The following is a 14,200-nucleotide window of genomic DNA, read 5'->3' as shown; positions in this document are numbered from 1 at the left end:
CTTTGGCATCTGCTCCATAATACTAGAGAATTCAACCCTTCATGAGTTTGGTTCCAAGAGCAACTTCTGAAGATGAAGACTGTTGGTCAAAGTTTAGCAAGAATTTGCAGCATAGAAGAATCAAAATGATTCTGAAATTTGAATAAATGTCTCTGGGTGGGTCATTATTTCCCTGGTGTATATTATTGCTTAGATATTCACTATCAAATATCATGCAATGAGTACCCAGTCAACACACAGTGAATACCTCAAAATTGCAGCTGAATCTATAGCCTTCCTAGTCTCAATCCTTATAAATAGATCCATTCTCAAAAACAAGGTCCCTCAACTGTGGAAAATTTCCCATGTAATCCCACTACATAAGGGGGGATCTTCCACAGAACTGACAAACTATCAGCCAACTGCTATTCTTTCACCTCTTTCTAAGCTACTTGAAAGGTGTATTCATCTCTAGATCATTAAATTCTTACTAACAAATAACCTTGCAAACACTCAGCATGGGTTTCGCCCATCACATAGCACAACTACAGCTCTCTTATCCTTCACTAATACCGTAAACCATCACAGGAATAACAACAACTTTGTAGCTGCAATCTTTCTAGACTTATCAAAAGCTTTTGATATGGTCTCCCATTCAAACTAATAGATGTACTAACTGAATTATCCTTCTCACCATCTGCCACAGCTTGGTTTAATAACTATTTATCTGGCCATCACTATCTCCACACCTTCCTTTATCCATTGGTGCCCCCTAAAGATCTATCTTGGGCCCTCTCCTTTTCTCCCTCTTTACTAATAATCTACCCACAGCTACGCCACATGGTTCTATAATGCAGTAGGCAGATGATTCAACACTTATCTGTGCTGCCACTTCTCTATCAACTCTTCATTCTCAAACACAGGAATATTTCACTTTTGTTGAAACCATGGTTAGCCAATGCCCATCTAATCCTGAACCCCAAAAAAAACTAAATTATTACTCTTCCAACCTAACACAACCTTTATCTCATGCCCAACATTTAATATAGTAGCCAAAGACAATACTGTGATCTCCCCGACAACCCATACAAAGCTTCTTGGAGTGGAAATAGACAATAACCTAAAATTTAACTTGCATGTCTCCCCAACTATAAAAAGTCCATAAGAAACTTGGAAGTCTATATAAGCACAAAAGGTTCCTGACCACAATGGCCAAAATTACATTAGCACAAACCCATCTGCTCTCTACTCTACTATATGCCTCTCCAATTTTAACTAATCTAAGGAAAACTGACTTATCTAAGCTAGAATCATGTTATAATAAAATTGCTAAGTTTGCATCTGATGGCCCATATAGAACACATCATTGTATAGCTTTAAGGATACTAGACTGCCTTGAGATTCCCAACATTATTCTTTACAACCAACTCTCTCTAACTTACGAAATTGTAACAGAACCAACTAGAACCCCTGCACTACAAAATCTCATCCTTCCTTACAGTTCCAGCAGACCACTTTGCTCTAACAACAAGAACTTACTCACCATCTCCAAGGCCAACAACACTGCAGGAGAATCTTATTTTCCAACTATGTATCCCATAGATGGAACTCCCTTCCTAACTCCATTCTCTCAGTCTCATCCACTAACCACTTTAAGCCATCACTTAAAGCTTATCTAAAAGATAAGTGGCTGTGTTCCTGTACTAACCCCTCATGAGTGCTCTGATACATCAGTGTATACCCAAAACATATCCAACTTCTCCCCCAGTGTTTAATCCTTTGTTCCTACCGACCTCTCTTAACCTTATATCTTGACTTAAGTCATACCTACAAATAGTACTAGCTATGTTCAAAGTCTAGGTTTTGTTGTCAAGATGTAACAAATTTGTATGTTCTTATGTATACTACATTTTGTTTACTTTATACTTTTTGATTATTGTAATGTGTGCATGAAAATTTACTGTTACTCATGGAGCTTTTCTCTCCGGGCCTCTGCTGAAAAAGGACCTGTGTCCAATCAGACTTTCCCGGTAAACAAATGTTAAATAAATAAATAAATAAATAAATGCACACAAAGTATTTTAAGTACAGATAAAAATGCTGTGGCTTGGGTACTCATGAAATATGAATAGTCTGAATGACCTCCTATAATTAGGATAAGATTCTGTTTATGTTGTAGAAAGGATAAATAATTATCATAGTAATAGTTGGTGACTTTTATAAATTGCCTTCCTGACATTTTATATATTTAATTTTCCTTTTATTTTGAAAAAAATATATAGTACATCATTATAACATTATGTACTTTATAGTTTGCATCTTTCCTTGCATTATTCCAATGTATTATTGCAACTTCTTTTTAAAATTGTCCATTTACAAATAAGCATGTCCAAACTAATTTCAGGTAATAGCCTATACATATCTTTATAGTGTATGTCTTGTTTGCTCTCTGTTTTCAGTTGTATACTTTTTATCATTGGCTCTGGCTGAAATGGGTCTTTGGGATAAGTTTTCTACCCCAGTCAGTCATCCAGCAATAAATACACAAACCATTTTTTGCTTCTTTAATTAACTTGTTAATTGGGCAAATACACTAGGAAAAAGTGCTTCTTGTGACTCTTCTTTGCGGATTACCCAGAAAGACTGCCTGGTGTATCCATTTGGGTAACTATTTGTAAATATTGGGACCCCACTAGAGTGAGTCTCAAAATATGGAGACTGAATGGCCAAAAGATCGGACTTAGATATACTAAGTCTGAAATGCCATTTCTTGGAATATTCCCTCTTCTCTGAAGTATGTCGATCTCACAGTTGGTATATAGAAGTTTGAGGGTGTGGGAGACTTGATCTCCTGCAAAAAGAAGTTTTAAGGAGACGAGCAATCTTCCAGATTCACTTTTTTTCCTGTGTTTTTGGTCTTTTTTTTCCGGCATGTTGGTACTCAGCATTTCAAGTGCTGACATTTCAATAGGGAGCCATTTATTTGTACTTTTATTTTAAGGTGAAGCAAATGTGATCTATAAGATGCCTTCGAAGTTATTGCTTTGTTACAGAAAGACAAGGGTAAAAGAGCACTTCTAGTATGAGTGACTGAAGCCTGAACTGCTGACACCTCGGCACCTAAATGCTCCATCACTATTGATCAACCACGCAGCTACCAAAAGACAAAACCATACAACAATTAAACATTACTTTTGCAGGGGAAGTTCTCTCTTAATATTACAGTGCATTTCTACAGGCTAAGTCACACCACTGGAAAAATGTGCCGGGGCAATGTAACACCTAGAAAACGGGATCAAGGAGAAACAAACTGTAATTCATTGTAGGGAGATAAGAGAGAAAGGTTAAGATTTTTAATTTCTTGATCTGTTTTTAGTTCTTTTTAACAGTCTATATCCATTTTAGTTAAGCTCTTTAAGCCTATATTAGTAATTCCAGTAAACAGCTGCGCAGCATTTTGTCAAGACCAAAAACACCCCCCCTTCCTTCATGGGACCCAACAGTATACTTCTTTTCTTAATTAATATCGCTAAACATGCCCTTGCAGGCACACTTTAAACTGTTTAATCTAAGTTTAGCTACTGGTTTTGTACCTGATGAGTGGTGAACTCCAGTGGTGATGCTCATCCATAAGAGTGGCCCCACCACTGATCTAGGTAATTGCAGACCTGTCAGCCTTACAAGACTCATCTGCACATTCTGCAGATCCATGGAAGGTATTATAACTGACCTCATAAACCGTGATATCAAGAATCTTGTTAGTCGTGTCCTTAACTGTGTGGCTTTGTGAAGTGTAGTGCCTGTTGATTTAATCTAGTAAACTTCTTTGAAAGGGTTATGGAGGCTGCAGATGGTGGCCATGCAGTGTACATGAGGTATCTTGACCTGGCCAAGGCCTTCAACAGCATTTCCCTGGCTGACATGAAACACAAGGTAAATACTTGAAAAATCAACCCATATGTGGCAAGATGGATAGCAAACTAGCTGAAAGACAGAGCCCACACAGTGTGAGCTGCAGGTGTCTAATCAGAAAGTATAAAATAGAATAGTGGTATCTCTCAGGGCTCAGTGGTGGGACCTCTCCTTTTTGGTGTTTACTTCTCAGATCTCCAAACAGACAGCCAAAACCTCTGGCAAACGCATTTTGCAGATGACTGAAAACTGGAGGATATTGTTAAGTCACCTTATTAGACCCAAACCCTTCAGAATGAACTTTCCCTGGTGAACTGTTGTAGCACTAAATAGTGGCTGAAACTAAATGCTAAAAAGTAATGTATCATCACCTTTTATAGACAACCCTTCAATACTGCATATATTAGAGACTTATGGGCCCTGGAGCTTGTGATTCTCTGCAAATCCAGCATCTCTACCAGTACCAGAACCAGGAAGCTAACTCTTCACCAACAAATAAATGAAACATGGTGGAATATTTTTATAACACAGTACCCCCAGTCATCTGGAATACACTTCCTCTGCATGTTAAGCAGTGTCACTCACTATGTTCCTTTAAATACAAACTTGATGATTTGATAGGTATCCACAATTTTACTTCAGGATTCATTGGTATGGGCCTCCTTGAGAAAGAGGTTCAGCCTGAAAGAGGGTACTGACAAGGCGAGAATGGTCATAAGGTTCAGTGGCCTTAGAATATCTATGAATAATGAATCTATGACCCAATGGTCCAGAAAGCTAAATGTGACTGTAAAAGTTATCAACTAATTGCAACCTAAACCATGTAATTCAACACATAATTATAGTGAATAAATAAATATATAGATAAAATAAAACAAGCAATGTATAAATGAATAAAATAAATCAAGTAATACATAAATCTGAAAGGTAAGAAGAACACATGTAACTATAGTTAAAATATGCAGGACACAGCCCACTTGCAGTAAGAAATATGGCATGGAGGAGGTTTATCAGAAGAGTCAGAAGCAGAAGATGTTCATTTTAGTCAGGCATTCAGTCTTTAGACAGAGGCAAAGTATACAACTTCCAGAAATAATTTACTAGTATGAACAAGTCCAAATAAAACTAGAGATCAATGTCAAATAGTACAAGTCAAACTACATATTAATGAAGCAAAACAGTATAGCTTGTAAAACAAAACAATAGCACCATTCATACCTATGGAGATGCACTTAGAACATATGTCTTACACAAGTCAGTAAATTTGCATAGTAAGTAATAAGTAACGACATTAGTAGCCAGAAAAAACAGATGAAGAATATTTAAAGTTGCAGAGACCAGAAAAAGTGATTTATATCAGAGTCACTAAGACAAAATAGAAAAGAAAACTCAGACTATAAAATTCCTCATATGAATGGATATTGTCTCTTATAGATATAGCAAACAGAAAGAAAAATGAATTGTCAGCATTAAGCTTTGACACAGACAAAGATTTTGACTCTCTTAGTTGGACTGACTTATTTAAAGTATTGCAAGAGTATCTCCCAGATTCTCTATGCCTTGCATGGTGTGCAAGATCAGTGCAGGAGCTCTAGCAGGTAATATGTCTGCCATGCGATCCAGGAACAGCCTGCAGGGCGTGCACGAACGCTCATGCACTAGTCCTGCACGGACTAAGCCCCTGTATGCAAATCACCCCATTTGCAGGAGAAATCCATGCAAATGAGGTGAAATTGCGATCAAGGAAGCATGCAAAGGGCTGTGCAGGACTAGTGCAATCTGCAGTAATGTACTCAGTTACTAACCGAGTACATTTCTGCAAAATCCAAAACAGAGCTGTGATAGCTCCAAATAAAGGCTGCATATCAGTTAGGAAGCATGCCAATGGCCAAATATATCACTGGCATTGCAAGCAGACAAAAAAATAAAAATATCAACTTTTATTTTTTTTTTAGCCAATCTCAGCTGTTTAAGCATAGGGCAGCGGTGCACAAACGGGATCGGGGGAAAATAACAAAATAAACCTAAATTAAGCATTCTAACTAAAATCACTATTCTGCCATGCAAGTCAATGGCAGGCAGAAGACAACATGGCCAGTGAGTAGTGGTTGATAAGGGGGGAGGCTCAGCGTGAGACATGTAACTATGCATTAGCAGGCAATCCTATGCAAATGAGTGGAATGATAGTGAATCCCAGTTTTCCCCAGCATGCTAGTCAGATCCCAACAGTGTAAGAGTAGGAATAGCTTGGTGCAAGCCTAGGAGTTAGCTGACATCATGGGGTGTGTGTGTGTGTGTGTGTCAGCCATATTGTAAGCGGATTGGAGCCCTGTGGCCTGGGTCTGCTCCTTGCTTAGCACAGCTAAGCTAGGGGGTGTGTCTGAATCTGCCTAGCACTCTTTCCATTGCCTAAGCGGGTGTGCGCACCACGCCCAGGTTTTAAAGGTTTTTAAAAATGTTAAACCAGGAAATAGCAGCACTGTGCACATTTGAGCACTCTGTTTGCATGGCGCCCCCCTGGGCTTAAACAGGAAGGCAATGAGAAGGAAAAACAGCAGTAGGAAGGTAATCAATGAGAACTAGCATAGCTGGCAGATGAAATGTATCAGAATCAGCCAATTACACAGGCAGCAGACCAGCCCAGAACACTACTATAAACTATGCAAACACCTTCCCCTCTGGTTTTTCCCACACTCTACATCACCAGTGTAAACAAGTGGGGAACTTTTAACACTCACAACAGCAAAATGATAGGGGCTGCAATAGCTATCATACAACTTGTGGAAGAGGCTGAGTGTGGTGAGGATGTGAATGCTGTCAACCAACCCACAGTGAGGAGTCAGAGAAGAGTGTACAGACCCAGGGTAACCTACCAGGGGCTACATGAGCTGGAGATAGTGGAGCACTATAGGCTGGACAAGGACCTCCTACAGCAAATTGTTGAGCTGTGGCGGCCATGCCTGTCACACAGAACTAACAAAGGGGAACCCATCCCAGTGGATACCAAGGTATGTGTGGCCCTAAGTATACTAGCTACAGGTACCTTCCAAAGGCCAACTGGGGATATGATGGGGATCTCACAGGCATCAGCATCCAGGGTATTCAACCAGTTCCTGGATGCCATGTCAGCACACATCGGTGAGCACGTATATTTCCCCAACACCCATGAGGTGTTGGCCAGCAATATGCAACAGTTCCACCAAATAGCAGAATACCCTGAGATAGTGGGTGCTATAGACTGCATGCACATATGCATCAAAGCACCACCCGGTGAGCAGGGTAGCATCTACATCAACCGCAAGGGCTTCCCCTCCATCAACTGCCAGGTCGTGTGCGATGGCCAGTGCATAATAATGAATGTGTGTGCTGGCTGCCCTGGAAGCTATCACAATTCCCACATCTGGCATCTGACACAGCTGTACCAGATATTTGCCAATGGGGACATCCCTCACAGTCACCTAGTGGGGGATGCTGGATACACACTGGTGCTGTGGCTGATGACACCTATCAGAAATGCACACACACCCGAGCAAGAACTCCATAATGAGGCACACTCACAGACCATAATTATAGTAGAGCATGTGTTTGGGATGCTCAAGTCACAGTTCCAGTGCCTGGACAGATCTGGTGGAGCCTTGCAGTACTCACCAGCTACATGTACCCAAATTGTCCTCGCATGTGCCGTGCTGCATAATATGGTCCTGCAGAAACAGCTGCAGCAGGAACAGCATGGGGCAGGGCTACACATCCCCCCCACTATTGCCAAGGCCTGCAAAGGCACAGAGTGACCCGGAGGAGGAACAACCTGAGCTTGCCTCAGTAGGCAGAAGGAGGCATGCCCAGTATGCCCTGGTCTTGGCAAAGAGGCAACGCATAGCACATACACTGACACAGGAGGGGCCCAGGGAATAACACCTCTCTCTGACTCTCACATACAGTAAAAGGGATGCCAAACATTACACTACCTGTGCTCAACCATGTGTAGGGAGTGTACCACGTGCATCTGACATAGACAGCCCTGCAGCACCACTCTCAATACTGGGACACCCACAAGGTAAGTGACTCACACATGCCGGTCAGGGAGATTCACATACCCAACAACAGTCACAGCCAGCAGTACAGGTGTAGACAAACACAAACAAAGGCTGTGCTATGGCTTCTGAATAAGGCCTATGGGTAACCTCCTCCCCCAGGCCTACACAGACAGACTACAGCAGATCAGGCAGTGGGACATCAGTTCTGAAGGGTAGGAAGTCAGAAACTAATATGTAGGTAAATAAAAGCTAAGATCTGTAGTACACTGGTATGCCTCTAGTCAGCATGATAGGTAAGACTACAGAATGAAATGGAGTACCTGACAGACCAGTACAGTCATAGCAAATTTGTACAAGTGTCAGGTGTGCCCCCCCATCCTATGTAGACATGTAGTAACAGTCAGGTGTGCCCCCCACAATCCTGTGTAGAAATGTGGAAATAGTCAGGTGTGCCCCCCCATCCTACGTAGAAATGTAGCAACAGTCATGTGTGCCTCCCTAAATCCAGTGTAGAAATGTAGAAATAATCAGGTGTGCCCCCTATCCTACAAAGAAATGTAGTAACAGTCAGGTGTGCCCCCCAATCCTGTGTAGAAATGTAGAAATAGTCAGGTGTGCCCCCCCCCATCCAGTGTAGAATGTAGTAACAGTCAATGCCAAATGATTGACAGATACCCTGCAGAAACAGTATGCTACCTGTAGGTGTACAATACATAGGTCAGCACTGCAGTACAGACTCCCTGGACATGATCCACACATTCAATACAGATGGCCATACTGGGCATGCTCACACATTTAGAGAAATGAAGGCAATGTCAGTCAACAACATACTGAAAGGTCATACTGGGCATGCTCCCACACTTAAACAAATGAAGGCCATGTCTGCAAACACCAGTGGACCAGACATATCTGGCAGTTGCAGATGTTAGTGCAGACACTCCGCAGTATGCATCATACATGCTTTGCACATACAGCGGACAGGAATACAGACATATATCTAAGGACAACACACTATAATAAGCCAAAGGTAGTACATGGATGTGTGGAAGAGGGTGACTGTGACAAGGAGCCATCCAGACCTGTCCCACCCAGCACACAGACAAAGGGCCACAACCACATGAGGTTCAGATGTCACTCACTGTAGATACTTTCCACCATTATCTGTCAGCATTACAGACTATGTGGTGCACGTGCTAGCTGTGCAACATGACTGTACAAGGAAGTAGTCATCTAGCAGCTGTATACATGTACCTATGGAATATGACCCTGTTTGTGGCTGCATGTGGTGTGTCAACCTCTAGATGAATGGGTTATGGCCCATACACACACACTGCCCTCCCCATAGCCCTACTATGACAAGCCTGCTGAGGTCATCCATTGTGAAATACACCTTTGGGAGAGTTATAGCCCAGTAATCTCCTTGGTGCATCCCATAACTGCATACTGCTATAGTGGGATTAGCTAGTTAAGTAGGAGGTCCAATCCCAGGCGTGGCAACTGTGTGTGTGTTTGTGTGTGTCTGTCTGTGTAGAGAGCTATGCATTTTAGGGTAGTCACACGCCCTACAACTCAAATGCTCCACTTTGGTAAGGCTGCTGATGTCATCCACCTAGAAATACACCTCTGGGAAGGTTGTAGCCCAATAATCTCCACAGCGCGTCCTATAACTGCATACTGCTGTAGTGTGATAAATTAGTTAGGTAGGAGTGTGTGTGTGTGTGTGTGTGTGTGTGTGTGTGTGTGTGTGTGTCTGTTTGTGTAGACAGCAATGCTTTTTAGGGTAGTCACACTTCCTACAATTTAAATGCTCTACTTTGGCAAGGCTGCTGATGTCATCCACCTAGAAATATACCTCTGGGAAGGTTGTAACCCAGTAATCTCTGCAGCATGCCCTATAACTGCATACTGCTGTAGTGTGATAAACTAGTTAGGTGGGAGTTCTAATCCCAGACGTGGCAAGTGTGTGTCTGTCTGACTCTGTCTGTGTAGAGAGCAATGCTTTTTAGGATAGTCACACTCCCTACAATTCAAATGCTCTACTTTGTCAAAGCTGCTGATGTCATCCACCTAGAAATACACCTCTGGGAAGGTTGTGGCCCAGTAATCTCCATAGCATGTCCTATAACTGTGTATTGTTGTAGTGTGATAGAATAGTTAGGTGGGAGTTCTAATCCCAGACCTGGCAATTGTGTGTAGAGAGCAATTCATTTTAGGCTAGTCACACTCACTACAATTCAATTGCCCTACTTTGGCAATCCTGCTGATGTCATTCACTGTGAAATACACCTTTGGGGAAAGAGAACTCAGTGGTGCATCCTATAACAGCATCATGCTGTAGTGTGATATAGAGCTCTGGTAGGGGTTCTATCCCCACACATGGCACTGGTAGATGTTTTGTGTGTGTTTATATGTTTGTGTAGGGAGCAATGCATTTTAGGCTAGTCACACTCACTACAATTCAAATGCCCTACTTTGGCAATCCTGCTGATGTCATTCACTGTGAATTACACCTTTGGAGAAGGAGCGCTCCAGTAGTGTGATATAGAGCTCTGGTAGGGGTTCTATCCCCACACATGGCACTGGTAGATGTTTTGTGTGTGTTTATATGTTTGTGTAGGGAGCAATGCATTTTAGGCTAGTCACACTCACTACAATTCAAATGCCCTACTTTGGCAATCCTGCTGATGTCATTCACTGTGAATTACACCTTTGGAGAAGGAGCGCTCCAGTAATCTCCATAGCGTGTCCTATAATGGTGTAGTGCTATAGTGTAATATACTCGCTAGATAGGAGCTCTAATCCCAGACATGGCAGGTGTGTGTGTGTGTCTGTGTTTGTCATTTGTATCCTGTGTGGCAGTGAGTGTGTAACAACTGGACGCAAGGTAGAGTGGGTTTTACAAACTTCTTATATGGTAGGCCAAGTATATCTCACAATGTCCACCGTACAGAGATAACAGATGTGAAATAGCCAAGAGACTGGGGTGCAAATCCATACTCCTAAATATGACATCAATGCCAGCGGAACAGTGTTAGCAAGCCTTGTATTACCCAGGGCACACTCTCAACCCATGTCTCATACACACACACACTCACACACACACACTTGCCTATGCAACAGCCACTATGTTGGTAGTACCCTGCATTTTGCCCCTTGATAGTAACCACGGTGTGATTGCAGTGGGCTACAGAGGGCATGGCACCCTGTCCATGTGCACCTCCCTCATGTTCCCCACTGGACACCTGCAACACCCGTGGTGCCATCAAATGTGACCCACAAAGGACATAACATGCTTGAAACACAAGCTCTGTATGGACAGATGCTACTGACACCAGGGCATACCAGTATCATGCTATCACTGTAGGTGCAGGGCCAACCCGCTGTCGATGAACAGTTCCCACCACATGAGGCCAGGACTGGCACATCTGATGATAATGATCAGTGTACACAACATAGGTCAGACACCCAGGTACAGTTCCACATGTCACTGTGCATGCATGTGGGAGGTGTGCACATCCCAGACACTGTCCATATCATGGACTAAGGAACACATACATGGCAAGTGATGCAGAGCATTGGCCACATGCAATAGTCACTGGATGGTGAATACAATATCCACCTGTGTGGTCAACTCCAGACACTACAGCCCTGAGCCACAATGCAGACCATTGTCATGTGGCCTGATGCCAAGGTATACCCATCATCTAGCCTTGTATAGCTGTCTGGCACTGCCAACCACAACACACCCTTGAAGCAGTGCACACATGCATGTCAGAACTGGCACCTGTGTCTGTGTGTGTGGTGTATGGTGTGTATGACCACATTCACACTCACTACAACCCCCACTGGCATACTGAAGCATGCTGTCTGATGTCAGACACTTCCACATACACTTTGCACATATAACCTCCATATGACTCCTGTGGTGCATGTGATACCTGCATAGTACTGTGTTGTGGCAATTCCACTAGTGATGAGTTGTATTCCTGACCCTGCCAGGTGTGGCAATGTGTGTGTGTCCCTGTGAGAGTGTGGCTGTGTTGACACTGACACCTGTTCATTCAGGCAGGCACGGGTACTACACCTATCACATAGCTACCATATCGCTGTTGCAGATGTCACTCACCATCACATATACATTGTGAGGGCTCCCCAATAAGTAACCTATGTGGCGCATCCAATAACTGATGATAATGATCAGTGTACACAACATAGGTCAGACACCCCAGGTACAGATCCACATGTCACTGTGCATGCATGTGGGAGTTGTGCACATCCCAGACACTGTCCATATCATGGACTAAGGAACACATACATGGCAAGTGATGCACAGCGCTGGCCACATGCAATAGTCAGTGGATGGTGAATACAATATCCACCTGTGTGGTCAACTTCAGATACTACAGTCCTGAGCCACAATGCAGACCATTGTCATGTGGCCTGATGCCAAGGTATACCCATCATCTAGCCTTGTATAGGTGTCTGGCACTGTCAACCACAACACACCCTTGAAGCAGTGCACACATGCATGTCAGAACTGACACCTGTGTCTCTGTGTGTGGTGTATGATGTGTATGACCACATTCACACTCACTACAACCCCCATTGGCATACTGAAGCATGCTGTCTGATGTCAGACACTTCCACATACACTTTGCACATATAACCTCCGTATGACTCCTGTGGTGCATGTGATACCTGCATAGTACTGTGTTGTGGCAATTCCACTAGTGATGAGTTGTATTCCTGACCCTGCCAGGTGTGGCAATGTGTATGTGTCCCTGTGAGAGTGTGGCTGTGTTGACGCTGACACCTGTTCATGCGGGTAGGCACGGGTACTGCACCTATCACATAGCTACCATATCGCTGTTGCAGATGTCACTCACCATCACATATACGTTTTGAGGGCTCTCCAGCATGTAACCTATGTGGCGTATCCAATAACTGCATGGACATGTGATAGTGCTGCATAGTCATTGGGGGTTTGATACCCTGTACTGGTAGGTGCGTGACACAAACATACATAAGTTTTACTCCCCCACCCCTCCCTGGCTTTTCTGTGCCTCTGTCTGCCTCTCTTACTCCCTCTTTGGTGGATATGGAGACTTACACCTGCTTTTCTTAAGCAGCAGCATGTGTATTTTAAGTTATGCTCAGGATCAGCTGATGGTCACTGCACAAATTGCAGCCTTCCTCTAGCTGACTGCATGTGGAACAGCTGTGGTAACATTCCCATTGCCAATTGCATGGAAACACACACCAATATCTAGGAACATCATGTTGCTGTTGGGCCTTTCATTCACTTTGAGCAGGAACTCAATCTGTTGTTTGGCAAACAGCATCTCAGATGGATTGGGGTGTTCCTCTAACAACATACACTGTAGAGACAGGCTAACACACAGGAGGGGATGTGCCTGACCTGACTACAGACGATAAGTGCTGCTATACTGCATTTGGAGTAATGTTGGTTTAACAAGGTGTGTGTGGATATGGCTGTCCTACATGTTTACATATCTGCTATGTCAGTGCTATGTTAATGAGGGAACACCCATGTGTAGGGCCATCTGCAGACTGGCCAGTGTGTGGTGCCTTTTGTTTCAGGTGTTACCCACTGAGCACTTATCTGTGAATTGCAGAAGGTAGTGTGAGGATTGCAGCCTGTAGATGGTGACAGCCGTGAGAGTTACTGACTTCAAATACCTCATAGGACATATGGTGCAGAAAACCCTGTTACAACAGTAAATGTATGCGGTTATCACAGCAATGCCTCCAGCCACAACCCTAACAACCTTTGTACATATGTCATGCTGTAAGGACTGCATATGTACTGTACACCATAAATAGTGACATCATATCTGGTGACAACCCAGTGAGATATCAGACTGCTACACATGTAATGTATAGTAGGGGTTATATTTGATGACATAACCTGGACATTCTGTGGTTGTGTGTACAGTACTGAGGTCTGTGTACTTATGGTGATTATCGGCAGTGTGTGTATTGTTAATATGTACCTTGGCCTGTGTACAGACTGTGAAAATTACCCTGACACAAAACAAACTAAGTAAAACAAAAAACAGACACTGCTCGGTAGTAGAAACCAAATTTTTAATCGACAGTAACTTGAAGCGCTTTTCATTTGTCCTCATGACAAACTTCCTCAGAAATACATACAAAACCCAAAAGCAGGTAATATTCAAATACTCTAAAGTAACTACGTATCTAATCTACACGTAACCACATGACCCACAGCATATATGCAGAAATTAATGCTA

This window comes from Protopterus annectens, chromosome 2.part1 (assembly GCF_019279795.1).
Source record: "Protopterus annectens isolate FY-2018-M chromosome 2.part1, PAN1.0, whole genome shotgun sequence".
NCBI lineage: Eukaryota > Metazoa > Chordata > Ceratodontiformes > Protopteridae > Protopterus > Protopterus annectens.
Note: the sequence above shows the minus strand (reverse complement) of the source record.